Here is a 13,879-nt window from a genome sequence, read left to right on the forward strand (position 1 = left end):
GGAGGTAAAGGCAAGATTGGTGGGACTACAGGAGGCAACATAGCCATGCTAGATAAATGAGTTGGAGATAACATTAGTGGGACTTGAGAAGGCTAGTGCTAAAGGGAGGGGTTGGTGGGGGAGGTAAGACATCCTCAACATTAGTACTAAAGGACTAGACTAGCAAGACAAAAGGAAGTGAGGCAGCACCAACACCAAGGGGAGGATCTAGTGGGGAGGTGGGATATCCTTAACACTACCATGAGAAGTGGTAGGTAGGGGAGGCAAGACTTCTTTGAAAACATTAAGTGAGGAGGAAGTGGTGTTCATTGAGGAAAAGGCATTATGTTCGTCTATAGTGAGAGCCTAAATGAAATAGTAAAAGATAGCTTTATTGAGAATCCACTTTCCAAGCCAACCCACTTATTTGTACTTTTGATAATGTTAATTCTCCTAAAGAGCAATCTACTCATTTTTATGTTAAATTCCAAGTAACTATAAAAAAGAATTAACAAACTCTTATCTCTCACTGTGAAGCCATAGATTTAAATGTTTAGCCAAAGAGAAAATACGTATAAAAAAGTGTTGTTAACATAAGAAGAGATCACTTGGAATTACTAGAGGGAAATAGAATTATTTGCTATTCCTATAATTTAGTAGTGCTAGGATAGTTTTATGTAGATGTTCTTGTATATTTGTTAGTTTACATTATAGCACTATTTTAAAGATTCAAAATTTTATGGGGTTTTAAAAGGGCATAATGTTCAAGAGATCTACATTGTTTCATCCTCAACAAGCAACAGTAACACGTATGGCTAAAGGAGTAATAGTAACAATAGCAACAAAAGCTCTAAGAAATAAGCATGTGCTAGTAGTGGCAGCAATAACACCAACTCTAGGAAGGGAAGGAGGTTAAAGAAGAGGCTGGGCTAAGAAAAAGGCCGAAAAGGCCCCTTAATGCCAAATAAGGGAGGTAAAGACAGAGTTGGTGGAATTAGAGAAGGCAAGGTAGCAGTGCCAAGTAGGGAAGGTAGAAACAAGGTTAATAGAACTTGAGGAGGTGAGGTAGCAATGCCAAGGGTAGAAGCTAATAGGGAGGGCAAGACATCCTCAACACCAATGCTAAGGGAAGGTGTTGACAAGACTAGAGGAGGTGAGATAACAAGAACACCAGGGGGAGGGTCTGGTGGGGGAGGTAGGATATACACCAAAAGAAAGAGTAGGTAAGAGTCAAGACATTCTCGACAAACACCAAGCAAAGAGGAAGTAGAGCTTGCCAAGAAGGAGGGTTTTGTTTATGAAACTTCTTTGGATGCTTGTGTGTTTTATTATATTATTGTTGCAGTATCAAGCAATAGAGTAACCTTTCTCAATAGCACCAAACATAGAAAATGGGAGAAGCCCTTTATTAACACTAAATAAGGGAAATGGAGGAAGCAATAGAACAACCTTTCTTAGTAGCACCAAACAAAGGAAATGGGAGAAGCCCTTTATCAATATTAAATAGGGGAAATGGGGGAAACCCCTCTATAACACTGTAAGCAATTAATTTTTTCATTCTATTTTAGTCACTTAACTATACTTCCGACCAATTGGAAGAGTCTCATTCACAACCTCCATAAGTCTAATTCCGGACTTGGGGCTTGCTCGCCCTGAGAAGGGCATCCATGCCCCTCAACCTTTGCACTTGGTCCAAGTGCTCCAAATGTCCGATCCCATAATCAACACCCCAAGGTACCACCAACATACATTATGCTAGGCTGTGCCCATTCACCTTGGTCATATTGGTGGTCCACCACCTGCATTGCAATCCCGTCTCTCCAAGACTAAGCCATCTGTCCATGAGTGGTCATCCCAGATCCACTCCTTAGCATCCTTAGGATGCCCGCAGACATGGGGAATAGCCTTCCCCAATATCTCCGTTCTGGTCCTCACCAATTCCTTTTCTGTCCATGGCCGTGCTCGCCAACACTGCCATTGGATCAAGGCCCATTAGCCCGACCACTAAGTCCCATGGTCCTTTAGGACTTCCTCACCGTGTGACTGTGTCTTTGGTCACCACACTAGAGGACCACTCCTCTTCCTTTCCATAGTCTGGGACTTTATGACAACATTTTGGAACACCGTGGCCATATGCAGCCTCGTGGGTACTCTCCCTGCCTTCCTGCCTTCCTGTAGCACATATGATCATGGGATGAGATTTGGATATACTGTCACCGTGGATCCTTAGAACTTTGGGGGATAAATGGGGATAAAATAGCCACTAAGGGCTCTCTCATCAAGCAATTGCCCCTTTTTCAGTTGGCTTAAGGGGAGAGAGATAAGGTGTGCTACAGTTGGTATCAGAGCAAATGGCACGGGTTCGATTCCCATTGATTAGTGGCTACTTAAAAGTATAATATACCCTTGAGCAAGGTATATTCCTACCCCTAAATTTGAAATCGTACGTATTGGGCATCCATGCGTACGTCCTTCCTCTTGTGTGGAGTATCCACGGACGAAGGTATCCACCGTGGGACTGCGGTACGGGTGGATGACTAGTTGCCTCACATGGAATAGCTAGTCTACACAATGGAAGGATTGGTAGATTGAGTGCGGAAATGGAGGTGTTGGTTCCCCTTGGCTCAGTAGGGGTTGCTAGTCAATAGTCAATGAGGACATTGACATCTCTGAAGGGGGGGTGAGTGTAGCGAATGTGATCATGGGATGAGATTTGGATATACTGTCACCGTGGATCCTTAGAACCTTGGGGGATAAATGGGGATAAAATAGCCACTAAGGGCTCTCTCATCAAGCAATTGCCCCTTTTCCAGTTGGCTTAAGAGGAGAGAGATAAAGTGCGCTACACTTCCCCCTTTGGGTGCTCTAGCCATAGGCTTAGAGCAAAGTTCTGTTGAGCCATGCCTGGTATCCAAGTAGGTAGTGCCACCCACACTTGGACTAGGAGCATCAACCATTCGATCTCCCGGGGGAACTAGAGTCGGATCTTGAACACTTCACCAAACTACCCCGCTTGTCGGTCCGTATTCACTTTAGTCTTGGACTTCCCAGTGGTCAACTCATCACTCAACACCTGGGTACAGCCTTCCTGGGCCAAACTGGCCTTTCTTGGGCCAAACTAGCCTTTCCTAGCTAAATTAGCTCCATTAGGCTCTAACTCTCACACTCTCCCTATTATACTTTGGAACCCCCTGCAGCAACCCCCCCCCCCCCTTGGGGGATGATCGTTTTGGGCTTTCACCCAACAGCCTGTATTAGTATTTCGACTCAGTCTCGGTCCCGGTTTCGGACTTGGACTCGGTCTCGGTTCCATCTCGGACTCCATCTCAGGTACATCTCAGACTCCATCTCGGACTCCATCTCGGGTCCATCTCGGGTCCATCTCGGACTCCATCTCGGGTCCATCTCGGATCCATCTCGGCTCCATCTCGGGTCTATCTTGGACTCCATCTCGGACTCCATCTCGGGTCCATCTCGGGTCCATCTCGGACTCCATCTCGGGTCCATCTCGGGTCCATCTCGGACTCCATCTCGGGTCCATCTCGGGTCCATCTCGGCTCCATCTCGGCTCTATCTTGGACTCCATCTCGGACTCCATCTTGGGTCCATCTCGGGTCCATCTCGGACTCCATCTCAGGTCCATCTTGGACTCCATCTCGGGTCCATTTCGGATCCATCTTGGACTCCATCTCGGACTCCTTCTCGGGTCTATCTCGAGTCCATCGTGGACTCCATCTCGGACTCCATCTCAGGTCCATCTCGGGTCTATCTTGGGTCCCTTTTCTAGAGACTCACTTATCGTTCACTTCGTGCCTTTCCTTGAGCCCTTCGTTGGGAGTTCCACTCCCGCTTTTGACCTTTCAAGTCGGAGCTTTTGGTCCAAACATGTTACACTCATTTGGCTTTCGCTTCGGCCACTACCACGTGGCACCCTTCTGGCTCCACTTTGGGGCCTAGGGATTTTGTGTCTCACAAACACAAATAGAAGTCATAAATGGCTTAACACTTGGTAAAGCTACTATAATTGATATAACATCTTTTGTGATTATACCTCCTATATTAAAAATTTCTAAAAACAAGTAGAGGATCAGTTGGCAAATTGGTTGAAATTTGATTTAGTTTATTCACTTTCTTACTATTTATAACTTACATTCTTTTGTAGGCTGTTAAATGACAATAAACTAAAAGAATATGCATCACTTTTTCTTGTAAAAACTATAGGAACAATGACAATGATCTTAAACAAGATCAAGTTAATCGCTAAAGTAGAGGAATTTGTTGTAACATTCATACAAGTCATGCTTGGAAAATTTCATGGCTTTTACATTCTTCTAACATAGTTAGAGCAGCAACTTTATTTTGCCAATGGAAATTTTGAGCTTTTTAGGGTTGGTCAATATGCATTTTTTGTTAGAAGATGATTTAAAGTTAATTTATATATTTACTAACATTCTCTATTTGTAGAAGAACTTACCTTTTAGATTTGTCTCGGCATGTTGAGACATTGTGCTTGTTTTCTGAACATTTCCAAATTCCATGTTAACTGCCAACTTTTTTCTTGTTGTTGTTGATTTTGTGTTTTTTTTTTTCTAGATTTTTGATTTATTGATAACTATTTTGCCCACTATAACTCATTGAAGGTGCCAATCTTTAAATATTTACATGCAATAGCTAGACTATTGATTGCCACTCAAGAATAGGGAATAATTGAATTTGCTCATGGCACCAACTAATATTCTGCCACATGGCTATCTATGCAACAAGCTCTTCCAAAAATATAGAAGTAAAAAGTCAGTGGAAGTATTAAATCTGTAGATAGAGATTTAAGGACTCAATAAGCCCCTCGATCAAACACACACGCAATTTCTAATTGTCAATCTCTCTATAATAGGATTCAAGAAACCCTACTCATAAGAAATATTTCCTAAGCTCACAAAATTTAATTAGGTTTATAACTATCCTTTAGTTGCTTCGATTTAGCAAGGTTAACTGAGGCTAAAAGGTGCTATGCCACATGGATTCTATTGTATGACTCCTAGGCAAGAATTTAACGAGCTGCAAGAGGAAAAAACAAGGATTACTTGATGAAATTGCTCAAAGATGCTCTATTAACTGTGGAGCTATAATTAAATCTCTCCAAAAGCACTCTAAATCTCACTAAAAATAAAGTGCAATCTCACTAATACTCATAATCTCCTCACTACTCACTAAAATCAATCTAGAAACACTTTTAAACACTCTTAAACATTATTAATCACTTTAAAAAAGGAATGATGCCTAGCCTAACCTTTCCCTGTCACTACCCTCCTTTTTATAGTTGGCTCTCCTCCTAATTTTCTCTAGATCTTTATTGTCCTCTAGTGTAGATTCCCCTCTCACGACTCCTAGGGAATATTTATGCATCTCCACATCACACTTTAGATACCACTCCAATCAAACATGATTTTGACTATTTTTAGGGTCTAAATGGCATCGTTTAGCCTTGGTTTTGATAAAGACTCTACTGAATTGAAGTGGTCAGAGGATAGCTGCAAACCCATAAATTTGCAAATTAAGAATAAAATGCCATCTTTTCTTAAACTTTCAATGAGCAAGGTTTCTGGAATCCTACTATGGAAAGATTAATCGTTACAAATTGAATATATGTCTAACTGAAGGGCTTATTGGGTCTTTGGATCTTTGTCTAGAACTATAATACTCTTTGAATTTTATGTTTTTGCATTCTTGGAGGAGCTCACCATGCAACTAGACCCTAAACCCTATATGCCATATCAATGAAACATGACTTCAACTATTTTGAGGGTTTATATGGCATAATTGTGCTTCCCTACCACCACCTAGGATGCAATGGAATTGCATTCTACTTCTTTGGGTCTTGCCCAAGTCAATACTTCTCTATTAATTCTCTTATGCTGATCTTTTGTGCTAACAAGTAATTATCCCTATTAGATCTCTAGGGCTTCATTGTAATTTCAATTATCCTTAGCAACAACTGAACCTTCAATGTCAATTTGTTAGTACCTCTTAAAACTTTCTCCACCATCTCTCCTTGACTTGAAGTAGAAGATTCCTGTAAGAATTTCCAAGCCCATCCTAGATTCCTTCTATTCCAACATCCTCTTGATGCTAGCTTTCCCTACCCCTATTTTTGCCACTTGCTCAGTAGGTGACCCCATTTTCTACATATATTCCTTGGTTGTCTTCCCAAGCCTGAATAATGCCTTTACACCTTCTCAGACATCCTTATCCTTACCTTCTGGCTTGTTGATAGTGTCTTTTGAGTCATCTCTTAGATTTAATTCCTCCTTAACAAACTCCTTAAATTCCTACCTAACTTCCTCTTTTCCTAATGCTTCCCTCTATGCCTCCTAGCAAGCTTTATAACTTATTTCTTGAGCTCTAAGGTCCTCATATATTGTTGTAAAGTCTTTTCTCGCAACTCCATTAAGGATCTAGCTTACTTGATTGCCTCAATTAGCTTCCCTATATTCATGGTTGTCCAAAACTTTATTAATTCTGGAAAATGGGACATCATATTTCTTTTACTTTCTATTCATCCATTTACATCTTTAGACAACAAATCCCTTCTTCTTTTCCTTTATTTCAAATTTAATCATACATGGATGACCAACATAAGGCATAGTCTAGCTCTTACTTGCATGTTTGTCCTTGTTTTATATCTGGCTTGGGTCTAGGCCTCAATTCCATACTATGTTAGCTGATGGAGTACTCATATCCTCGCATTAGGCTATTGGTATGTTAAAATAGCACTAGACTCCATTTGGCTTTATTTTGCATATTAATCCTGAAATTGAGATGCTAAGAGCTCTAAGACTACTCCAACATCACTCTGAGCTCCTGTCCTTTTGCTCCTTAGGTTGTATGTTTAAGAGTCATTTTCTACTTTTGTCCCTTCGCTCCTTGGGTTGTACACTTGGGCGTTATTCCATGCTTCAATTTCCTATGCTCCTTAGCTATATATTAGAGAGTTTGGCTTCATACCTTCATTCAGTGGCCCAAGACCTTGAACTTAGGTTTTGCTTTATTACCCTTGGCCCAAGTGTCCAAAGTTAAAGTTTCACTTCATGATTATCTTAAAACCATGGGGTAAAAGGTGAAAACCATGTGTACTATAGATGTTAAGATATGAAATGCCTCAACCATAAATGTAAGACCATTATTTGAATGAATTCACTTTAGACAAAAATGTTGGAATACTATTCAATTAAGGAGGAAGTATCCAATAACAATCACAAATGCATTAGTAAGAGCTCTGACTTCCATACATCAAGTTTAGTCAAAAAAATAATGATATATTTATTACTAATAATTGACTATGGAAAAGGCCTCATCAAATCAAATGTTACTAGCTTAAATGAACTAGAAATTATAATTGATTTTCAACTATTCTTTTATAATATGAGGAAGAGTATTACAAACTTAGCACTTATTTATATACCAGATAACATTATATCACATTTTTAGCCAATAAAAAAACTTGCATAGCTTCTTAATTACATGACAATATCCTATATACCTACTAGAATAGGAGAGTAATGATAAATGTGGGGAAAATGTGGAATAAATATTAAAGACACCACCAATCACAAATAGTCATTAAAATCAATCCCCATTATATAAAGACAAAATGATATTGAGAATGTAAATGCCAAAATGACAAGTCATCAATAAGTAATATAAAATTCTCAAACCCTTATGAAGCCTTTGGATCCATGGCTTAACTTTTCAAGAGTCATAAACCTCATTAAAAGAAGATAAATATAGACACTAAATATCAAGTATAAAAACTACTTGTGGCACAAAATCCTCATTTAAAAATCCATTGATCCAAGAATAACAGATTTGTTAGGAATATAAAAAAAGAGAAAAGAAGGGGGAGAAGTTTGATAAAGGGTATTAGCATCAATTATAAAACTTTCTAAACAATAAATGACTTCAAAGTTATATATCTGAAGCTTTAGAACTTACCAAGCAATATGACCAACTAAATTTTTTTGCTTTAATAATAAAATGAATGTGGTATGATCACCCTCTAGCAATTTAAGAGAACCATGTAAGTATACATAAAGCTTCTTAAAACTTCAAATTACTGCTAGACACTCCTCTATCATAGAGTAATTAACCTTCACTAATTATAATGTATGGTTGATGTACACAATGGGATATTGCTGATTAGCACACTTGTACTCTTTTACATTAACACACTTTTAAGACCAATATCATAAGCATTCATGCGCAAGATGAAATGTTAAATATAGTCAAAATACACCAAAATTGTGAAAGTCATCAACACTTCTTTAAGATCTGTAAACGCCCCACTTGCAGTCCTTAAATTATATGAAAGATGATATAGAAAATTTTAGTAATACTTGCAATAATGCAATACAATCAGAAAAATAATCAATAAAACAATCAAGATATTGCACATTGTTGATGATGTGTTGCACATCATTGATACACTTGGAAGCCTCTTCATTAGAGTCTTCCTCATGTAGGGATTCATCATCCACAACTTAAGAGTCTGGTGGCAAAGTTCAGTCGTTTAAGACTCAATTGAATTCTTTAGAAGAACAATTGACTCAATGCGGTACCCAAGATAAATTGTGTTTCTAGACCTAAACATACACTTTGACCACTTTAGATTCAAATCAACTTCCTACAACAATTCATCACCTTGTGAACATCATAGATATTCTCTTTCTATGTCCCTTCTGAATAGATCAAGACATCATCAATAAAATTAATAGTTACATCTAATATATCATAAAGAATTTCATCCATCAGCTTAAAAAGTCACTAGAGCATTGTTCAATTCAAACAATATCACCAAGAAACCAAATAGGGTACAAAAAGCAATCTTAGGAATGTTCTTCTTAGCCATCAACACTTGCTAGTACCCAAAAGGAAAATCCAATTTAGTGAACCAATCACTTTGCCCTAAATGATTTAGAAAATTGGCAATGTAGGGAAAAGGGTACATATTTAATATCATCACATTATTTAATATACAATAGTCAATACAAAAGTGAATAGTCCCATCAAGCTTTGTCAAAAGATGAAATTCACATACTTAAGAACTCCAAAACTTTCAAATAACACCTTTCTCCAATATCTTTTCAACATTTTCTCAATGTAACGCATATGGTTTTTACCCTTTACCCTATAGTGTTTTACTATAGGATACCAATGGAGCAAAACATTACCTTTGTACATGTGGGCCAAGGAAAGTAGAGTAGAATCTAATTTTTAAGGCCTTAAGCCACTAGATGAAGGTACAAAGCTAATTTCCCAAGTATATAACTAAAGAATAAAGGAACTGAAGCATGGTATAACTTCTAAACATACAGCCTAAAGCGTAAGGGACAAGAGTATGGTATGACATTGGAACAGTCCTAAAGAATCTAACATCCCATTGCTAGGACTAGCACACTGTGAGACACAAATCTATGAGCATCAAAGTGGAGCCGAAAGGGTGCCATATAGTAGTAAATAAGCATAACACGTTTGGACTAAAAGCTCTTACTTGAAAAATTGAGAGCAAGAGTGGAACTCCCAATAGAGTGCTCAAGGAATGAGCATGAAGTAAGCAATAAATGAGTCTCTAGAAAAAGGATACAAGAGAACCAACACATGATATGAGATGGAGTTCGATATAGAGTCTAAGATGGAGTCTGATATAGACCCAAGATGGAGTCCGATATGGAGTCCAAGATGGAGTTCGAGATAGACCCGAGATGGAGTCCAAGATGGACCCGAGATAGAGTCCGAGATGGACCCAAGATGGAGTCCGAGATGGACTTGAGATGGAGTCCGAGATGAAGTCCACGATGGACCTGAGATGGAGCCTGAGATGGAGTCCGAGATGGACCCTAGATGGAATCCGAGCCTGAGACTGAAATCGAAAACAAGACCGAGACCGAGATTGAGATCAAGTCTGAATTTGAGACCGAGTTTGACAAGCAAGGTAGCTTGGTGAAGTGTTCAAGAGCCAACTCTAGAGAGTTTCGGGAGATCAAAAAGTTGATACTCCCAATCCAAGTGTGGATGGCACTACCTACTTGGATATTTAGCATGGCTCAACATACCTTGCTCTAACACCATGGCTAGGGCACCCAAAAGTGAAAGTTGGGGAGAGTACCTACAAGGTTTGTGTAGAGCCACAATGTTTCAAAATGTCATCCCAAAATCTTAGGCTATGGAAAGGAAGAGGAAGGGTCCTCTTGTGTAGAGACCAAGGATACGGTCCGTAGTGACGAAGTCCTAGAAGTCAATGGGACTTAATGATCGAGCCTCGGGCCCTGACCCAATGGTAGTGTTGGTGAGCACTGTCAGGGATAGAGAAGGACTTGGCAGGAACTGAAGAAAGGATATTGGGGAAAGGTGTTCCCCATGTCTTCAGGCATATTAAGGATGCTAAGGTGTGGTCATGGGATAACCACTTAGGGATGGATGCCCCAGTCTTTGAGAGATGGGACTGTGATGCAAGTGGTCTTGGATTATAGATGTGACAAGGGTGAATGAGCATGGCTTTAGCGTAACAGGCTGCTATGTCGGTGGTACCTTTAAGTGTTGGTCATGGGATCAAACACGTGGAGCACTTGAACCAAATGCAAAGGCTAAGTGGCATAGTGTAAGACACAAATCCCTAAGCCCCAAAGTGGAGCCGAAAGGGTGCCACATGGTAGTGGCCGAAGCAAAAGCCAAACGAGTGTAACACATTTGGACTAAAATCTCTTACTCGAAAAGTTGAGAGCGGGAGTGGAACTCTCAACAAAGTGCTCGAGGAACGGGCATGAAGCAAGCAATAAGCGAGACTCTAAAAAGGGACCCAAAAATACCAACACATGACACGTGGAGGAGTCTGAGATGGACTCAAGATGGACTCCAAGATGGAGTTCGAGATGGACCCGAGATGGAGTCCGAGATAGAGTCCAAAATGGACCCGAGATGGAGTCCGAGATGGAGTCTAAGATGGAGTCCAAGATGGACCCGAGATGGACTCGAGATGGAATCCGAAATGGAGTCTGAGATGGAGTCCGAGATGGACCCGAGATGGAGTTTGAGATGGAGTCCGAGATGGACTTGAGATGGACCCAAGATGGAGTTCAAGATGGAGTCCAAGATGGACCCAAGATGGACCCAAGATGGAGTCTAAGATGGAGTCCGAGATGGAACCGAGGCTGAAGCCAAGACTGAGATCGAGACTGAGACTAAGTCCAAGTCCGAAACCAAGACCAAGACCGAGTCCAAGTCCGAGTCTGAGTCCGAATACTAATACAGGCTATTGGATGAAAGCTCAAAGCGATCGTCCCCCGGGGTGCGGGGGAGGGGGGGGGCTGCAGAGGGTTCCAAAAGTATATTAGGGAGAGTGTGGGGGTTGGAGCCCAATGGAGCCAATTTGGCCAGGAAAGGCTAGTTTGGCCCAAAAAAGCTGTACCCAGGTGTTAGGTGATGAGCTGACCACTGGGAAGTCCAAGACTAGAGTGAATACAAACTGACAAGTGGGGTAGCTTGGTGAAGTATTCAAGAGCCGACTTTAGTTCCCCCGGGAGATCAAATGGTCGATGCTCCCAGTCCAAGTGTGGGTGGCACTACATACTTGGATACCTGGCATAGCTCAATGGAACCTCGCTCTAAGCCCATAGCTAGAGCACCCAAAGGTGGAAGGCAGGGAGAGTACCCATGAGGCTCGCGTAGGGCCACGATGTTCTGAACCGTTATCCCAAAGTCCCAGACTGTGGAAAAGAAGAGGAGCAGTCCTCTAGTGTAGTGACCAAGGATACGGTCATGTGGTGACGAAGTCCCAGAGGACCGTGGGGCTTAGTGGTCAAGCCTGTGGGCCTTGATCCAATGGCAATGTTGGTGAACACGGCCATGGACGGAAAGGGACTTGGTGGGGACCCGAAAAGGGATATTAGGGAAAGTTATTCCTCATGTTTGTGGGCATCCTAAGGATGCTAAGGAGTGGATCTGGGATGATCACTCATAGATGGTTGACCCAGTCTTTGAGAGACGGGACTGTGATGCAGGTGGTATTAGACCACCTGTGTGTCCAAGGTGACGGGGCATGGCCTTAGCGTAACAGGCTGATATATCAGTGGTACCTTGGGGTGTTAGTCATGGGATCGGACACATGGAGCACTTAGACCAAGTGCAAAGGTTAAGTGGCATAAATGTCATTCTTGGCGATAACAAGTCCTAAGTTCGGAATAGGACTTATGGAGGTTATGAGTGAGACTCCTCCAAGTGGTCGGAGGTGTGGTTAAGTGACTAAAGTAGAATGGAAAAATTAGTCACTTACACATAGATGGTCTTTACGGGGCTAGCATATCCTTAAGTCCTAAATAGGGTATTTACAGGGCTAACATATCCTTAAGTCTTAAATAAGACTTATGAAGATTGTGAGTGAAACTCCTTCAAATGGTCAAAAGTGTGGTTAAGTGATTAAAGTATAATGGAAAATTTAGTTGCTTACATATGCAAAATGGAGCTAAACAAAGTGTGGCATTATTTTAGTATATTGGTGGCCTAACATGAGGATATGGGTATTCCACTAACTAGCATGGTATGGAGCTTAGGCTTAACCTAAATGGATACCAAAAAAAAAAAAAAAAGTAAAAATCTATACCAAGTTGAAACACCCCCACCCATAACCCCCCCCCTTGTTAGTCCTAGTAGCTAAATCATAAAAACTTATTAAATATGAAATGTTATTAGATTGCGAATTTAGACACAAGAATAACACTATTGTGCTCAAGACAATCTTTACATTCCATAAATATGTTTAACTGATAAATTTAGACACTTTCCATAAAGAGCCAATGGGACTAAATGAAACCAACATATAATGAATGATAATGAGAGTATATTTGTAGACACAATAAACTATCACTTAGTGAGTATTGAGGGACTAAACTCAATATTGCAAAGGTTTTTGTTAAGCTAGTGCAAGACATAGCAAAATAAAACTAATAAACCAGACTAAATATGCTTGATTAAATAAACACTTAGGAATTTCCTTCCTTATGCTCGTTTGATACTAAATCTAATTTACTAGCACTTGAACAAGACAAATTGATAAATGGAGTCAAATAGAGTTTGGCACTATTTTAGCATACTAATGGCTTAACACAAGGATATAAATGTTCCATCAATTAACATGGTATGGAACTTAGGCTTAAACTCACCCCCAAAGAATGCACACTTTTGGTTTTCACCCCACCTCTAGAAGTTAGTCTCTAGGATAATCACAAAAATTTATTAAAATTAGAATGGTGCTAAATTGTGAATTTGGACACGAGAATAACAATATTATGTTTAAGACAATCTTTACATTCTGTAAATATGTTTAATTAGCAAATCTAGACACTTTCTTTAAGTAGTCAATGGGACTAAACGGAACCAACATATGGGGAATGATAACGAGAATGTTTTGGTGGACATAGTATTAACAAGTATTAAAAAACCAAACTCAATATTGTACAATTTTGTCAAGCCAATGCAAAACAAAGCAAAAGAAAACTAACAAACCAGGCTAAGTATGCTTCGTTAAATAAACATTTAGAAATTCCTTCTTTATGCTCGTTTAGTATAAATGTTAAGTTCAGTTTACTAACACTTGAACAAAAGAAACTGATAAAGAGTTTAGTAATACCAATCTCTTGTTGTTGTGGTAGTAAAAGAAGAATATTTGAAAGGACTTGTTGATAAGTAATTTTCGACACCCACAATCATATTTGCGACATTGTAAAATCTTGATCTCGTTTAATGACCAATGCTAAACAAGAACCTTGATCAGATGAATAAGACCCTAATTAGAATAAGATGACATATTGCAATATTAGCCCCAAATAACAAGTAAAAGTGGAGGAGATTAATA

Source organism: Selaginella moellendorffii, unplaced genomic scaffold (assembly GCF_000143415.4).
Source record: "Selaginella moellendorffii unplaced genomic scaffold, v1.0 SELMOscaffold_62, whole genome shotgun sequence".
In the NCBI taxonomy this organism is placed as follows: Eukaryota; Viridiplantae; Streptophyta; class Lycopodiopsida; order Selaginellales; family Selaginellaceae; genus Selaginella; species Selaginella moellendorffii.